The sequence below is a fragment of the Crocodylus porosus genome, unplaced genomic scaffold (assembly GCF_001723895.1).
Source record: "Crocodylus porosus isolate Cpor-Errol unplaced genomic scaffold, CroPor_comp1, whole genome shotgun sequence".
Lineage (NCBI taxonomy): Eukaryota > Metazoa > Chordata > Crocodylia > Crocodylidae > Crocodylus > Crocodylus porosus.
In genome coordinates, this window is record NW_017728943.1 from 106185810 (window position 1) to 106201541 (window position 15732).

Sequence of the window (15732 nt, forward strand, 5' to 3'; positions counted from 1 at the left end):
GGGGCACTTTAATTAGAATGGCTCCGAGAGCATCCCCACACTAAAAAATGGTGGCAGGGGAGCTTATCTAAAGCTCGTGGAAAGAACTTTAGTTAAAGCACCCCCACTGCCATTTTTCAGCACAGGGACACTGCGATATGTAACTCTGGAGTCTGCAGGAGTGAAGTAACTGCCATGCTCCAGCAGACTCAATTAATTGAATCTGCTCTGATTCAATTAATGTACATGTATAGGAGTCCTATTAACTGTATGGTCCTTTTGACATCTATGCACTTTAAATTATTCTTTTTTTTCTTCATGTTTAGAAGAGGCAAGGAGTACTTGTGATATCTTTTATTGGGCCAGCTGGGAGAGCTGTTGGACAAGCTTCAAAGCATCAAGTATCATTCCCCAATTCTTGTCTGGAGGAAGATCACTTGATGCCTCAAAACTTGCCCAACAGCTCTCCCAGCTACATAGTTATTCCAATAGAAGATATCACCAAAAATCCTTGCTTCTCATATACTTCCTAGACTATCACAGCTAGAGCAACCCTCTTTCACCTTTACACCAATGACACTTCCTGAGGCAAAAGGCTGTGAGGTTAGACATGTGGTTTCTTTTCCCAGTTCTGCCACAGGCCTCCTGTGAGACATTGGGAAACTAATGTAGTTTCTCTGTGCCCTCTTTCATGTGCCAAACAGTGAGGATAATAATACTCCAATTCTCCATGAGAATATTTTTCATTTATTAAAATTTGGAATGAGTCTGGAGATCTTCTATTGAAAAAAATGTAACAGTTATTACTGAAGTCTGCAGATACTGCCTCTTGGTAATAACTTATTTCCTGGGCCCAGCCATGTGACCCCCCCTAGGAGGATTCAGATAGTAATAATATAAGATTTAATATCACTTGACCTCAGGTGTTACTTTTATAGAAGGCAATATATAATTATTTCTAGAAACCCTTGGTTAAACTGGAGTTGAGGCAGACAAAGTATTAAAGGAAAAATATCTAGACTCTAAGTGACAAGCTCTAAGCTCCTACTTGATAGAAACCAAATAAAACTTAGTAAAAACCCCCCCCAAACAATTGTCTGTGGTGGAAAGGGGTGCTGGTGAGCTTCCTAAAGATTGCAGGAATCGACTTTATGGGTGTCTTGATGAAAAGTCCTGCTGCTATGGGGTTGAACAGTCTAGGAAGACTCATATGGAGAGTGACAGGGGTTCATCTATTCCTAAGATCACCTTCAGGGGCCTGGAGAGCAGAAGGAAGAGCAGGGAGGTTTTATCCCCCTCAGTTCTGCCGGCCTCCAAATTTCCTGTCAGCCTCCTTTCCCACAACTCTTACAGCAGACCTTATGGGAAAGGGTCCAGTCCTTTGGTTGTGTAATAGTCAACAGGAAAGAAAATGCTCCTAAGCATTTTCAAGGCTCTGCAAGACAGAATCTTAAGCCTAAGAAGCTGGAAGAATTCAGAGACGCGAGAACCCTTAGGAGGACTGAAGTACCAGGACTTCCCTTTATAAGATGGTACTGTACTGGTAAAAGAAGTAAACTAGAGACTTTGATCCAAATCCTCTTTTACCTATTAGGTGTCTACTTATAATCCTCTTCCTCTACAAAAGAAAATATATTAACAGTTTTTCCAGGGAACTGTGCAGGGTACAATCGGTCTAATATGGTATTCGTCATGAACCTAGACTTCCCTGAAGTCTGTTGGATTTGGTTTATTCTCCTGTTGACTTTGTTAGGTTTAGAAATAGGTTTCTTCTCCAGCAAAAACTGAGGAAGTTCCTACACAGAAAACTCTGAAGTGAAATTAAATAAGTAGTGCTTAGATGCAGGAGTGGAGTTAGATGTTATTTACATGGATTTTAAAAAGGCTTTCAACACAGTGTCACACCCAATTCTCACAAGCAAACTGAGTGGCTGTGATGTGGATTTTCTCACAGTAAGGTGGGTGAAAAACTGGCTTATGGGATGCACCCAGAGAGTGGTGGTGGATGGGTTGGTTTCCTCCTGGAGAGATGTGGGCAGTGATGTCCTCCAAGGCTCTGTCCTTGGATCAGTACTGTTCAAAATTTTCATCAGTGATTTGAATGAGGATGCTAAAAGCACTCTGGCCAAATTCGCAGACAACACCAAACTATGGGGTATAATAAACATGCTGGAAGGGAGGGAGCAAATTAAGGTAGATTTGGATAGACTGGGGAAGTGGGTAGATCAGAATAGGATGCAATTTAACAAGGATAAGTGCAAGGTGCTGCACCTGGGGAGAAAGAATGTCCAACACACCTATAGACTGGGAAGCACCATTCTGAGTACCATGGCAGTGGAAAGGGATCTCGGAGTCTTGATCAACACAAAAATGAACATGAGTCACCAATGTGATGAGGTAATAAGTAAGGCTAACTGCACTCTTTCTTGCATTAGTAGGTGCATCACGAGCAGGTCTAGGGAGGAGATACTTCCCCTCTATGCGGCATTGGTGAGACCACAGCTGGAGTACCATGTCCAGTTTTGGACACTGCACTTCAAGAAGCATGTGGATAACCTTGAGAGGGCTCAGAGGAGAGCTACTTGTATGGCTGAGGGCCTGCAGGTAAGATCCTGTGAAGACAGGCTGAGGGACCTGAATCTCTTCAGCCTCTGCAAGACAAGGCTGAGAGGTGAACCTGTGGCTGTCTACAAGCTCATCGGTGGTGAAGGGTTGGGGTCAGCAGGGAATAGGGACACTGTTTACCAGGGCGCCCCTCGGAGTTACGAGAAATAATGGCCACAAACTGAAGGAGAGTTGATTTAGGTTAGACACCAGGAAGAAATTCTTTATGGTGGTTGTTGCCAAAATATGGAATAGGCTTCCAAGGGTGGTGCTCTCCCCTACCTTGGAGGTGTTCAAAAAGAGATTGGACTAGCACCTGGCTGAGGTTACATAACGCCAGGGCTCTTTCCTTCCTGGGGCAGGGGGTCGGATTTGCTGGTCTACTAGGCCTCTTCCAACTATAGAAATCTATGAAATCTAAGTAAATTCACCTTAGTCGTTTGTGTGGTTGCTAGATGTTAAGAATATTAGGATTTGGAAAAAAACAAACAAACCCTAAAAGCTTTGAAGAATAGAAACATGGAAAGTGAACATAAGAATATAAGCATTGTCATTTATTGTGTCAGAGTATAGATCCATCTCACCCAGTATCCTGTACCCACCGGGATACTGAGCTACTGCAGGCTCCTGCTCTCCCCAGCACTACCTTCACCTGGACCTTCCCACCACTACGTACCCACACGAACCCTCCTCTCTTGGGTCCATGCTACACAGGTGATCCCTGTAGCTAAAAATCAAATCTAGCAGTTTAGTCAGAAAGTTTAACTCCAGGCTCAGGAGGAACTCAGAATGTTTTATTTCTATAATACCTGGTACAAAATATTAGTGACAACACGAAGGAGATAAAATAATGAGCAACTTTTATGTTATAAGAGACTCTCCATCTCAAATCCCGTGGCTAATCTCCATAAATTGTTGAAGCCTGATGAATTTTTCCAAGCTTCCTGTGTTACATTATTGTTGTGGCAGATCAGGTGCTTTAAAGATAGGGTACCTTTAAGGAAATGTGTTTCTGAGACTAAGCTATACTCTTTCCTCTAGACAGGTTAAAGGGACTTTTACTTGCATGGAGTTTCAGAGATTAAATAGGACCTCTTATCTTAATGAGAAGGCATTATGGTATTTTGAGCCATTATGGAGTGCAAACAATGCTAGAAATTACTCAATATTTCTTAGATGGCTTTGAAATCATTGCCTTACAAAGCATCATTGCCTTGGACAAGCACCTAGCTGGGGTCATCTGACCTCAGCACTCTTTCCTGCCCAGGGCAGGGAGTTGGACTCGATGATCTAATAGTTCTCTTTCAACCCTAATATTCAAGATGTTTTTTTTTTTCGTGGTATCTTTTATTTGGCCAACTATAGAGCTGGAAGAGATCTTGGACAAGCTTTTGAGCACAAAGTACCCTTCAAGTTTAAGTTAGTTACTGTAAAAGGTTTGCTGGGGGATGGAAACCAAAGACCTGAGGTAAGTGGGAAGTGGGTGACCTGGAGGATGCACAGGCAGGTGGGGCAAGAGGGGAGGCCTTCTCATTCTTCATGAGATAGTAGGGTAATCAGCTAGTTCCCTTAGTTGTCTGTACATGAATGCACAGAGCCTGGGAAACAAGCAGAAAGAAATGGAAGTCCTTGCACAGTCATAGAACTATGCTGTGATTGGAAAAACAGAGACTTGGTGGGATGGCTCATACAACTGGAGCACTGTCATGGATGGGTACAAACTGTTCAGGAAGGGCAGCCAGGGGAAAAGAAGAGGAGGACTTGCTCTAATGCCAAAGAGCTGTGTGGTGGCTCAGAGCTCCAGTATGACCCTGGAGATAGGCCTGTTGAAAGTCTCTAAGTGAAAGTTAGAGGGGAGAGCAACAAGGACAAAGGTGATGTTGTAGTGGGGGCTGCTGTAGACCACCAGATCAGGAGGATGAGATGGATGAATCTTTCTTTAAACAGCTAGCAGAAGTTTCCTTATCACAGGCCCTGGTTCTCAAGGGGAACTTCAATCACCCTGACATCTTCCAGGAGGGCAATATGGCAGTGCACAGGCAATCCAAAAAGTTTTTGGAAAGTGTGACAACTTCCTGGCACAAGTGTTGGAGAGGCTAACTAAGGACTGCTCTTCTTAATCTGCTACTCACTAACAAGGAAGAATTGGTAGGGAATGTAGAAGTGGGTGGCAACTTAGGCAGCAGCGACCATGAGATGACTGAGTTTAGGATCCTGAGGAAAGAAAGAAGGAGAGAAGTAGAGTAAAGATGCTGAACTTCAGAAAAGCAGACTTCTACTCACTCAGGGAACTGATGGGCAGGAAGCTTACAGAAAGTGGAAACTTGGTGAAATGACTAGGGAGGAGTATAAGAATATTGCTTGGGCATGCAGGGATGAAATCAGGAAGGCCAAACTGCAATTGGAGTTGCAGCTAGCAAGGGCTGTGAAGCATAGAAAGAAGGGTTCCTACAAGTATGTCAGCAACAAGAAGAAGATCAGGTAAAGAATGGGTCTTTTACTGAATGGGGGGGCAATCTAGTGCCAGATGATGTGGAAAAGACTGAAGTATGCAATGCCTTTTTTACCTCATTCTTCACAGGCAAGGTTAGCTCCTATACTTCAGCTGGCGGCATAGTTTGGGGAGGAGGTGAGCAGCCAACAGTGGTAAAAGAAGAGGTTAGGGTTTAAAAAACTGGGAAGTGCACAAGTATATGGGCTACATGCAATGCAATTGTTGAGGGAGTTGGCCAACATGATTGGAGAGCCACTGGCTATTATCTTTGACACTCATGGTGATTGGGAGAGATCTGGGACAACTGGAAAAGGGTAAATATAGTGCCAATCTTTAAGAAAGGGAAGGGGGAAGATGCAGGGAACTATAGTCAGCCTCACCTCAGTGCCTGGAGAAATCATGGAGCAGGTCCTCAAGGAATCCATTTCTAAGCACTTGGAGGAGAAGTAGGTGACTAGGAGCAGTCAGCATGGATTCACCAGAGGCAAGGCATGCCTGACCAACCTGATTGCCTTCTATGGTGAGGTGACTGTCTCTGTGGATGCAGAGAGAGCAATTGATGTGATATACTTTGATTTTAGCAAGGCTTTTGATATGCTATCCCACAACATTCTTGCAAGCAAGATAAGGAAGTTCAGGTTGGATGAATGGACTGTAAGGTGGACAGAAAACTGTCTGGATTGTCAGGTTCCAAGGGTAGTAATCAATGTCTTGATGTCTAGTTGGCAGCCAATATCAAGTGGAGTGCCCCAAGCATTGGTCCTGAGGCTGGTTTTGTTCAATGTCTTCATCAACGACCTGGAAGATGGGATTGAGTGCATCCTCAGCATATTTGTGGATGGCACCAAGCTTGGTGGAGTAGTAAATACACCACTAGAGGGTAGGTCTGAGATCCAGAAAGACCTAGACAAATTGGAGGATTGGGCCAAAAGAAATCTCATGAAGTTCAGCAAGGACAAGTGCAAAGTCTTGCACTTATCAGTCCTGTGAACCCGTACAGACTGGGGACTGACCGGCTAAACAGCAGATCTGCAGAAAACAGAAGCTCTGAGGGTTTATAGTGGACAATAATTTGAACGTGATCCAGCAGTGTGCCCTTTTTGCAAGAAGGGTAACAGCATATTGGGCTGCGTTATTAGTAGGAGTGTTGCCAGCAGATTGAGGGAAGTGGTTATCCTTTCTCTTTGGCACTGATGACACCACATCTGGAGTACTGTGTCTAGTTTTGGTCCCCCTACTACAAAAAGGATGTATTCAAATTAGAGACAGTCCAGTGGAAGGCAGAGAAAATGGTTTGAGGGCTAGGGCACACGACTTCTGAGGAGAGGCTGAGGGAACTGAGCTTATTTAGTCTGGAGAAGAGAAGACTAGCGGGGATTAAATAGCAGCCTTTAACTACCTGAAGGGTGGTTGCAAGGAGGATGGAGCCAGACTGTTCTCAGTGGCAGATGACAGAATAAGAAGCAATGGACAAAATGGAAGCAAGGGAAGTTTAGGTTAGATATTAGGAAAAAAAACCTTTCTCATGAGGAAGGTCTGGAACAGGCTATCTAGAGAGGCTGTGTCATTTCCATCCTTAGAGGTTTTTAAGACCTGGCTGGACAAAGTCTTGGGTGGGATGATCTATTTGGGGATGGCTCTGCTTTGAACAGGGGGTTGGACTAGATGATCGCCTGAGGTCCCTTCCAACCCTCATTTTTCTATGTGTAACCAGAGATTGAAACCCTCTTACTCTGGTATAATGGAAAGGGAGGAGAGGGGACTGTAACAAGGAGCCAGAGGGTCCTGCCACTTCAAGAGAAGACAGCAGGCTAAGCTGGCTGTGTGGGACTGCAGTGGCAGGAGTGAAGGTTGCCCTTTAATTAAGAGGGTAAAACCACTGTGTGTGGCTGGAAGAAGGCACATGATAGAAAGGGGGCATGGCTTCAAGGTCTATAATTCCAGAGTAGGGAGTCAGACCCTGCAGGCTGTAGGGAGAGGAGCTCCTGCCAACTCAGGCTGGAGAGGAGTGGGAACTGCAGGCATGCCATGTACTCCCAGGAGAGAGAGGGCCAGAGAGTAGGTAGGTGGCTGGGCAGCAATATGGTGGCCTAGAGGGAGAGACTTTTAATTCAAAGTGGCTGCTGGTATTTTTTGTTCTAGTTTAGTTTGGCAGACCAAGTAGGGCTGATAGGAGTGGACTGGAGGCCACAACAGAGCTTCAGTGGCACCCAGCAGAGAACAGCCTCGTCCTGGGTCAGGAATGCCAGCAGGGCTGACCCGAATGGAGACAAGTCACGTCATGGGTCTGGACTGCAGCGGGGCTGGGACAAGGTGCAAGAGACACAGAGAGGACTTAGGCTGGGAGAGCTGGGCCTGAATCAGTGGGCCAGGGCTAGAGGTCTGAATCCAGAGTAAAGTGGGGGCTGAATACTGAACTGTGGACAGCGTAACATTTGAGAGGTATGGCCATGGCTGTAGGAATGGAAGTAGGCCATGAATCTGACCCTTAAGCAATTTGGGCCAGTGGGGCTGGAAGCTTTGAGGCCTAGGGACTGTGGGCCAATGGGGAGAGTTGGAAACCAAAATTTAGACGGTCCAAATTGGGCTCAAGAGAAGAACTGAGGGCAGAGAAAGATCACCTAGGGCTTGCCAGAACCTGAGGGCAGCCTCCCTTCATTATTCTTAATACCAAGGCATGGCAGGAAAGGAAGCATGGTGAGACCCTGGGAGGCTGGAATGGGAGCCACGCAAGATCAAGGTGGCCACTAGGGGGCATCACAGCAGCTCTTGGGTATCATCTTGTTCCTCAATAGTTCTAAGTAAGGGACTTGGTAGAGGACGATTCTAACACTGCTGGATACCCAATATGCAGTTAACCTTGTTACACAGCCTTTACAAGACTCATTAACACTCCCATTCAGCATGGTTTTGACACAACAATTTGTGTTTACACAGCACAATTCAGTGCCCTATAGAGATATCTGACTCAGATCTAAAAGGGTTAATTTGAGTACTAAATGTAGTACAGACACAAGGCTGAATACATTTGCTTGGACAGAGGCTCTGCTAACATGGCTAGGCTGCTTCTAAATAAGCCAGCTCAGGTATCTTTACAGAATATTGCACTGTATTTCTATTTCCTTCCTGTTGCAAGGCCAGTTTAGAGAAAGTACCATTCTACTCTAACTAGTACTATGTAAACACAGTGCTTTCATAGTCTGCCTGATGACTAAAACAAAATGGAATGGACAGAGAGGAAGCTTGTGAGTTTTCTGGACCAAGCAAAGACTGAGACAGGTGAAAGGTGGCCTACATGAATGCTAAGTGAAAGCATGGGGCCAAGAGGATGAGGAAAAAGAAGGGTGCACCCACAAAGAAGGATTTGCGGGACACTATAAAATGTAGGCCCAGGTTATACCAAAATATAGAAGTATTAAGTGTTGCTACCATGGATTCTGCCCTACATATACATATACATATACATATACATATACATATACATATACATATACATTGCTGTGTTTTACTTCTCTAAAGCAGGTGCAAGCTGAGCTCCACATAATATTTATATTGAACCTCAAACTGCAAAATTGACTTAATAGTAATTGAATGTGGACTTTAGGCTTTGGCATGTAGCCTACTTCTGAGTTTCACTGTTGACAAAGTACAGTAACAGAAGATCTACAAGTGTGGGCTGAAGTTCCCAAAAGGAAATTACATAGTAATTCTGCCCACAGCTAGCTTTCTTCTTTGGTAAACCCTCAGCATCACATCTTACCTTGAGTCTTGATGGGATATGGTAGCCTTAGGCCATTCTAATCTTCCTGTGTTGCAGAAGGAATACTTTTGCTTCAATAAGTTCTGCAAAGAGTTGTCTGACTCCATAATCACTAAAGCGTCTTCTGAATGAAACAGGATAGTGACTTAACAGACCTTCCTAACTCATTGGCTACTATCTCAGTGAAAGGGCTAAATGATATATATCTACTTCGTAATCTCTAATAGGGTTGCTATGAAACTGATGCGGGTTCCCTAGCAACTGCTAGCTAATGGTTATGGGGTGTTTCTTCACCTAAGCCACCTGACATAAGAGGTTGAGCATTTATCTGTTCCCACTGCACGGTAGAGAATGGATCGAATGCATGCTAGTTCATCAAACATCCTAGAATATTATGCTGGTTACAGGAAATTTAGGATCTGGATTCTAGAACTTGCTAGGAGATAATGAGAAGTTTAGGCTGAGCTCAGACTTTTCTGAGAGCAGGAAAAAATCCCAGGCTCTTAAGATGAGTGGTATGAGCTGAATTCCTAAATCAAATGGGCTAAATTGATACTCTGAAACAGAAAGGCAAAGCAAGTTTTTGTGAGTTCCTTGGAAGATGCATCTTCATGTCATTGAAATATATATCAAGATACAATGGCTCAGAAGTTTAGTAACAAATAAAACGGTAGTTTAATTGATCTAATATGAGAATTCCTAAGTTTGATTCTTATATTAACACAAAGACTTTTTGGAAGAATTTTTACTCTTAGTTTTTCAAGCCTATTGACTTTTCTTTCTAGGTAGCCTTAGGTAGGGGAGGTTGAGGATAACCTGGTGATACAATTGCCTTTGAACTGGACCAGTTGGTCCCAGGAAATCTAAGTAAGGGTCAATTTGCTGGAAACCAATTCTTCACATATTTTACCTTCTATCAAAAAAAAAAATCCACAGAACCAAGCTCTGTGCTTGGGTTGGGAATGAGAGACTGTCACAGTGGGCAACTCATAGCTCGAAGAGTGTCCAGCTGTAATCCTTTGACAATCTGTGCAGGCCATCAGCCTCAGACTGGAACAATGAAGGAGAAATGCCTTCCCATTCAAGGAAAATGACATTGGAAAGAGTAAATGTAGACAGCTGCTAGTGGGGAATGGCGTGCTCTTTTCCAAGCAGAGTCAATTGAATGCAAAGCTACTGTAATGAGGGGCACAAGTTTCTTGGCACCCTCTAGAATAGGGATAGGCAACCCCCAGCATGCATGCCAATTAGTGGCATGCAGAGACATTTTCCTTGGCACACCAAGAGGCGTGTGAGGAAATTGTTTGAAAAAAAACAGATTTTTTTTAAGTTGCTGCTCTGGGCTCTTCAGAGCAGCCACAGGTACAAGCACCGCGGCAGGCACTGGGGGCAGAGTCAGGAGAACACAGGCAGGGATGTTGTCTGCTTTCTGCTGACCCTGCCCTCTGTTCCTGGGTTGTACTCTCCAGCCCTGCCTGATCCCTGGTCCCGGGGGTGCTGCTGCTGCCCTTGCATTGTGGATGGCTCCACCCTGCTCATGCTGTGCCTAGTGTGCAGGGAGGCTGAGCCTGGAGCCAGGAGCCCCCTGAACTTGACATCCCACCCTGGCTGAGAGGCATCCCTTCATGGCAGGGCAGCTGCAGCCCATCCCTGTGGAGCTGTGCGGGCTGGGCTGGGCACCAGTGCCACTGGCTGTCCCCACCTGCCATGGCCTGAGCCTGTGGAGCTCTGGGGTAGCCCCCGCTTTGGCCCTGCTCTCCTCCAGCTGCTGCCTTCCCAAGGGCCCGGCCAGACTGGTTTGCCTGCAGCACCTCCCTTTGTGCCTGCTTTTGTCTGCCTGCCTGCTTTCTGCCTGAGCACACAAGAACAAAGATAGTATATGAAGTTTTATGTATTGTCACCAGGTTTAAGATGTTTAGAAAACCTGGTATTTACTGTAAATAAAAAAAAAAGAAAAGAATATTGATGCAGTGCGTCCTGCCATGTACCCCCCCACCCCACCCCAGTTTTGCTTTTCTGGCATGGTGGCACTCTGGCACCTTACAAGGTAGACATTGCAGTTTTTTTGGCACTCTGGCCAAAAACGTTGCCTACCCCATGCCCTAGAAAAATCCCTGAATGGTTCAACCCACTGTCTAAACAATGGCTTAAGCTTTAATTTACAACTTCAGAGTTAAACAGTTTGCACTACTGCTATAATTTAAGAATTAATGAGGTACAGTTGAGCTAATTTTGTTGCAATATGTTCAAGAGGTATGAGGTAGTTTTATGGGAGAGAATGGATATATGGGGGGTTGTACCAGGCAAAACCAGGCTTTGCCTTGTATATCTTATATAATTGATTTATTGTTTATAAAACATTAAATGAAATGCAATAAGAGACTTCTTCCAAAGTGGTGCCAATTTGAGTTGAAATAGAATCCCTGCAATATATAGCATCCCAAATAGCATGATTTATGTTCAAAGCTAAACCTCTGACTCTCACTCATTTTGCTCTGGCTATACCTTCCACTCCAAACAGATATGCTAAACCCTGAGAAATGAATTCTGTTCCTTTCAGTGCCAATGGCCTTGGTCTTGCAATGGCTTCCCTGCAAATGGACTCCTGCCTCTTGTATAGTTCCAACAAAGGGAGAAGAGCTCAGTGTTCAAATCTGCCATTGTGATACCTACAGAACTGGGATTTATGGATGAGCCAAACTGGGTATCATGCATGCGGTCCAAGCTCTGATCTTTAACTTGTGCTGGTGTTATAGGAACTAGGTATTTATACAATTGTATACAAATCATACTATTCTTAAAAAACAAACCACAAAAAAATACTAGCGAGGATTTTGTTTGTTTAAGTATTTAGTTGCCTCTGACTGATCTTCAGCTACTTTCCTACTTCAGACCTTGAGTTTCTGATGGAAAATATTTTAAAAAAACAACCTGTACTGCACTGATGTCAAGCTCTTCTATTCACAGAAGGCCTGCTTGTATTTTCCTTTCTCATATTAACAAGCTCTTTTTGGTAGTAGGCACTTATACAGCAGGTTAGTCAGGCTGCTGTTTTTCATGCCTTAATCACACTAATGCTGTTTCTTAAAACAAACAAAAACACTTTGTGAAAAATAAAAGCATTTTAGACAGCCCAAGAAACAAAAATACATTATTTATTCATATGTATATACAGGAAAATGCTTACACTTTTTTCCTGAATGTAAGATTGGCTTGATTCCATATTGTGCCTATGTTAGGGAAATGAAATATTTAAATACCAAGAAAAACATCAGTTGATTGGAACAAATGAATTAATTTATGGCCTCATCAGGACTCTACAATCCCTATGGATACCATGTGCAAGTAAAGATACTAGGAAAAGAAGAGTCTGAGTTGTCACCAGCATAGCATCAGATCATTTTACTGAATAGGATTTATTTGTTGAAAGGAATAGGAGACAATTGGATAGCACTGATAATTGAATTAGCATCCTGTGGATTGCCATCATTCAACATTTATACTCATATATTCCATAGTCTGTACTAAATTAGCAGTAGATTACAGTATTTAAAATGCAGGCTATTTATTCAAGTCTCTAGGCTGGTAGCTCTTCATGCCATTTGCCTAATCTCTTCTGAAAATAAGAGTTCAATAGGAAATCTTTCTTCATAAACATCTGCAATTCTGTTGTGCCATTACTCCTCCTGGCCTTCCTCAAGCTTTCTTCTGCCTTCATAGCTACAAAAACTCAGCAATGAGTAGGAAGCAGGTATGTTGAGACTGCTACCCACTATATCAAACCATTATTTCACTGTTCTCTTGTCCTTTCCATGTCTCATTTTTCTTCTTCTCCACCTATAGTCTTTCAACTTCTGCCAAGACAGTATAATCATTGGATTCAGGGGAACTCTTTTGTAATTAGCAGTACATATAATGCCTGTGACAATGGAACTTTGATAAGAGTCTCTAGTTGCCACATGAATTCAAATTATGGAGGTACAATTCATGACTGGTTTTATGACTAAATTCCATTTTGCATTGAAAGTAAAGCTTCAATATCTCTGTTTTGTGCAAGATATACATCCTAGTCTCCCAAATGCACAGTGATTCCTCCTTGAATACTGAATGAATTTTTGGAATTTTAGAAATAAAACCCCTTATTAGTTTGTTTTTAAAACAAAAAAACAGGGGAAGGGGGCTCTTTTAAGAAATTTAACATCTGAACCAGTCTCTTCATTGTCCTGAATGATCTAAGCAGCAGAGGAAGGCAGGTATTTTAAACCAGTGTATAATTCAAATTAATTGAAATATTGAGCATTGCCTAACATGGCAGAATGTAGATTTTAATTAAGCGAAATCATGACAGTTTTATGGGCTGTAGACAGTTCAGATTAAAAATTTAGGCACCTCTTTAGGGAAATATGGTGACGTCAGGTATAGCTCAACCAATCACCATTCTTTTTCTTTAAGTAATATGTATGCAACAATACTGATTCAGTGGTATAAACAGGTAGTTAGTTACGTTAGTCTGAAGTCAGGCAAAAGGCAAAGCAGGGAGCTACCTTAAAAACTAACTCATTCAGAAAAGCAAAAGCTTTTTTCAGGTGACAGCTTGTTTCATCAGATGCTTTGAATTGGACAATGGCTATCTGATGAAGTAGACTGTTATCTACAAAAGCTCATGCCTTTCTGAATAAGTTAGTCTTTAAGGTACCACCCTACTCTGCTTTTTTTAGTGGTATAAGTGAGACTGGAGCGGGGGATCTCACAAAAGCATGTGTTGGGGGGTGTCCCGTGCACACTTGGCAGCTGACCTGGAAGTGTCCAGAAGCACTTCTGGTCCATTTCTGGGTCTGCATGCTGACCCCCCCCCACCATGTCCCCCCCTTCCCCCCCCGGCTAAGTGACTGGTGCCTCTGGGCCTGAGGGGACACCCAGAGTCCCCGAGCAGCCAATCACCAAGGCAGGGCGGGAGGGGGGTGGGCAGCGTGCTCCTCAGTGGACCAGGAAGTGGACTGGAAGTACCTCTAGTCCACTTCCGGGTTTGCCACTGAGCACATGGGGGGCCCCCCCTGCACTTTTGTGGGATGCTCCATCTGCCCCAGCATCACAGCGTTCACAAGCCACCTACCTGCTATTAGGGATGCGCTTATAGCTGAAATACTAATTCTCTGAATCAGCACTGAATATTCAGATTTGGTTTCAGCTGAATTAAATCAGGGACAGTGATCTGAATCAATGGATCGAATCACTGTCCCCAATTCAGGCCAAATCTGAATCAAATAGGGCACATTTTGCACACCCCTAATAGAAACCCACTCAGTTAGAGTCCATAGTGTGGTGTACAGCCCTTTGGAGGCACCAAGGAAACATTCCTCTCAGAAAACCTTTTTCTGTTTATTCAGGGAGAGAAAACCCAAATAGCTGTGTAACAGGTTCAGGGATGACAGGCACAAGTCACCTGAGGTGGTATAAAGGAAACTCGGCTGCTTTCTCCCCTCTTGCAAAAGATTTGTCCTGTTAGATGGTTGAGGTAGCCCTCATTTCCTTGATCAGGTAACCTAAAAAGCTGGTGATAGCCTAGGAAACAATGAGACAGTTCCTTGCTAACTGCCAAGAGTCTGATTGAAGTTTATTATAGAGCAGTAGTAGTTGCTGTGGGCATAGGAGGATCTAGGATATTGCAAAGAGGGGTGCAGGTGGTATGGTGTATCATCACATATAATACAACGCTCATTTTTTCTCCACCTAAAGAGATACTGGAAGCTTTGCTAATATGCTAGGGGCCCAACATTATATTATGCATGTAACCCTAGCCACAGTGCTACTTGCAGCCACGTCCAGATTCAGGGTCCCGTGGTGTGAAATAGCCTTGGTCAACCTCCCAGCCCCTAAGGCTGGGGTCACCTCTCCATGGAGTGCTTTCTTGTGGTTTCCACACACACTGGAGTACATACAGTTTAACTATTTACACAGTTTATTATGTACAAAACAGTCAACATATGAACGAGGTAAATAGCAGAACAGGATATCAATAATCTAATTGCCAAAGGCAGGTATCAATGAAATAAACACTCTGTACAACTTGAATCAAAGACACCCTCAATACAACTCCCCAGCTTAAACCTTGAGAATCCAGTTAATTTCACCAGGAGCACACAGGGTTAACAAGACATCAGCTCTCCTTCACCCTGGCAGCACAATAACAATGGCTGGTGCTGCTGCTTCAGAAAGTCCTGCTCTCTGCTAGAGCCTCCTGGGGAAGAGAAATTCTCCTCTGCTCCAGCTGTCTGTGGTATCTGCAAAGAAACACACTATCCCCTCTCCCCAAAAGCACCTTTCTCCAATTCCCAGACACATCCCCTTGTGCTGACAACTGAAACAACCCTGGGTGTATCACCCACCCGGCCCCAGGCTGCTTCTCAGTTAACTCTCCCCAGAGCCTTCCCAGACCAACATCCTGCCCTCCTAAGCAAGTCTACCTTACCACCCCTTTTTCTCCATAGGGGTCCCTCTGGCTCACAGAGGGGGAAAAACGGATATCAGGTTGTCTTCTCCTTCACTAAAGGCGGGTTCACTTCACAGGTGGGCTACAGAGTAGTTTCTCCCCAGGCTCTATGGTCCTGGGGTGCCCTTCCTTCTCTGAGCCTGGCTGAGCCCCTGGGGCTCTCCTGCCTCAGAAGCCAATCAAAAACATGCAGATGCAACAACTTTCTGCAAACTTTCCTGCTCTGCTTTTGCAGGGATCCTGAGTCCTGCTACAAATCCAACAGCAGCTGTTACATGCAGTTTAAGTTCAAAGCAAAAACAAATAACTTTATTAAAATGTGTATTAATTTACGAGATTATATATATAAAAAAACCACCACACACTAGGCAAAGATAGTTCAAATATATTGTTTTATTTATCCCG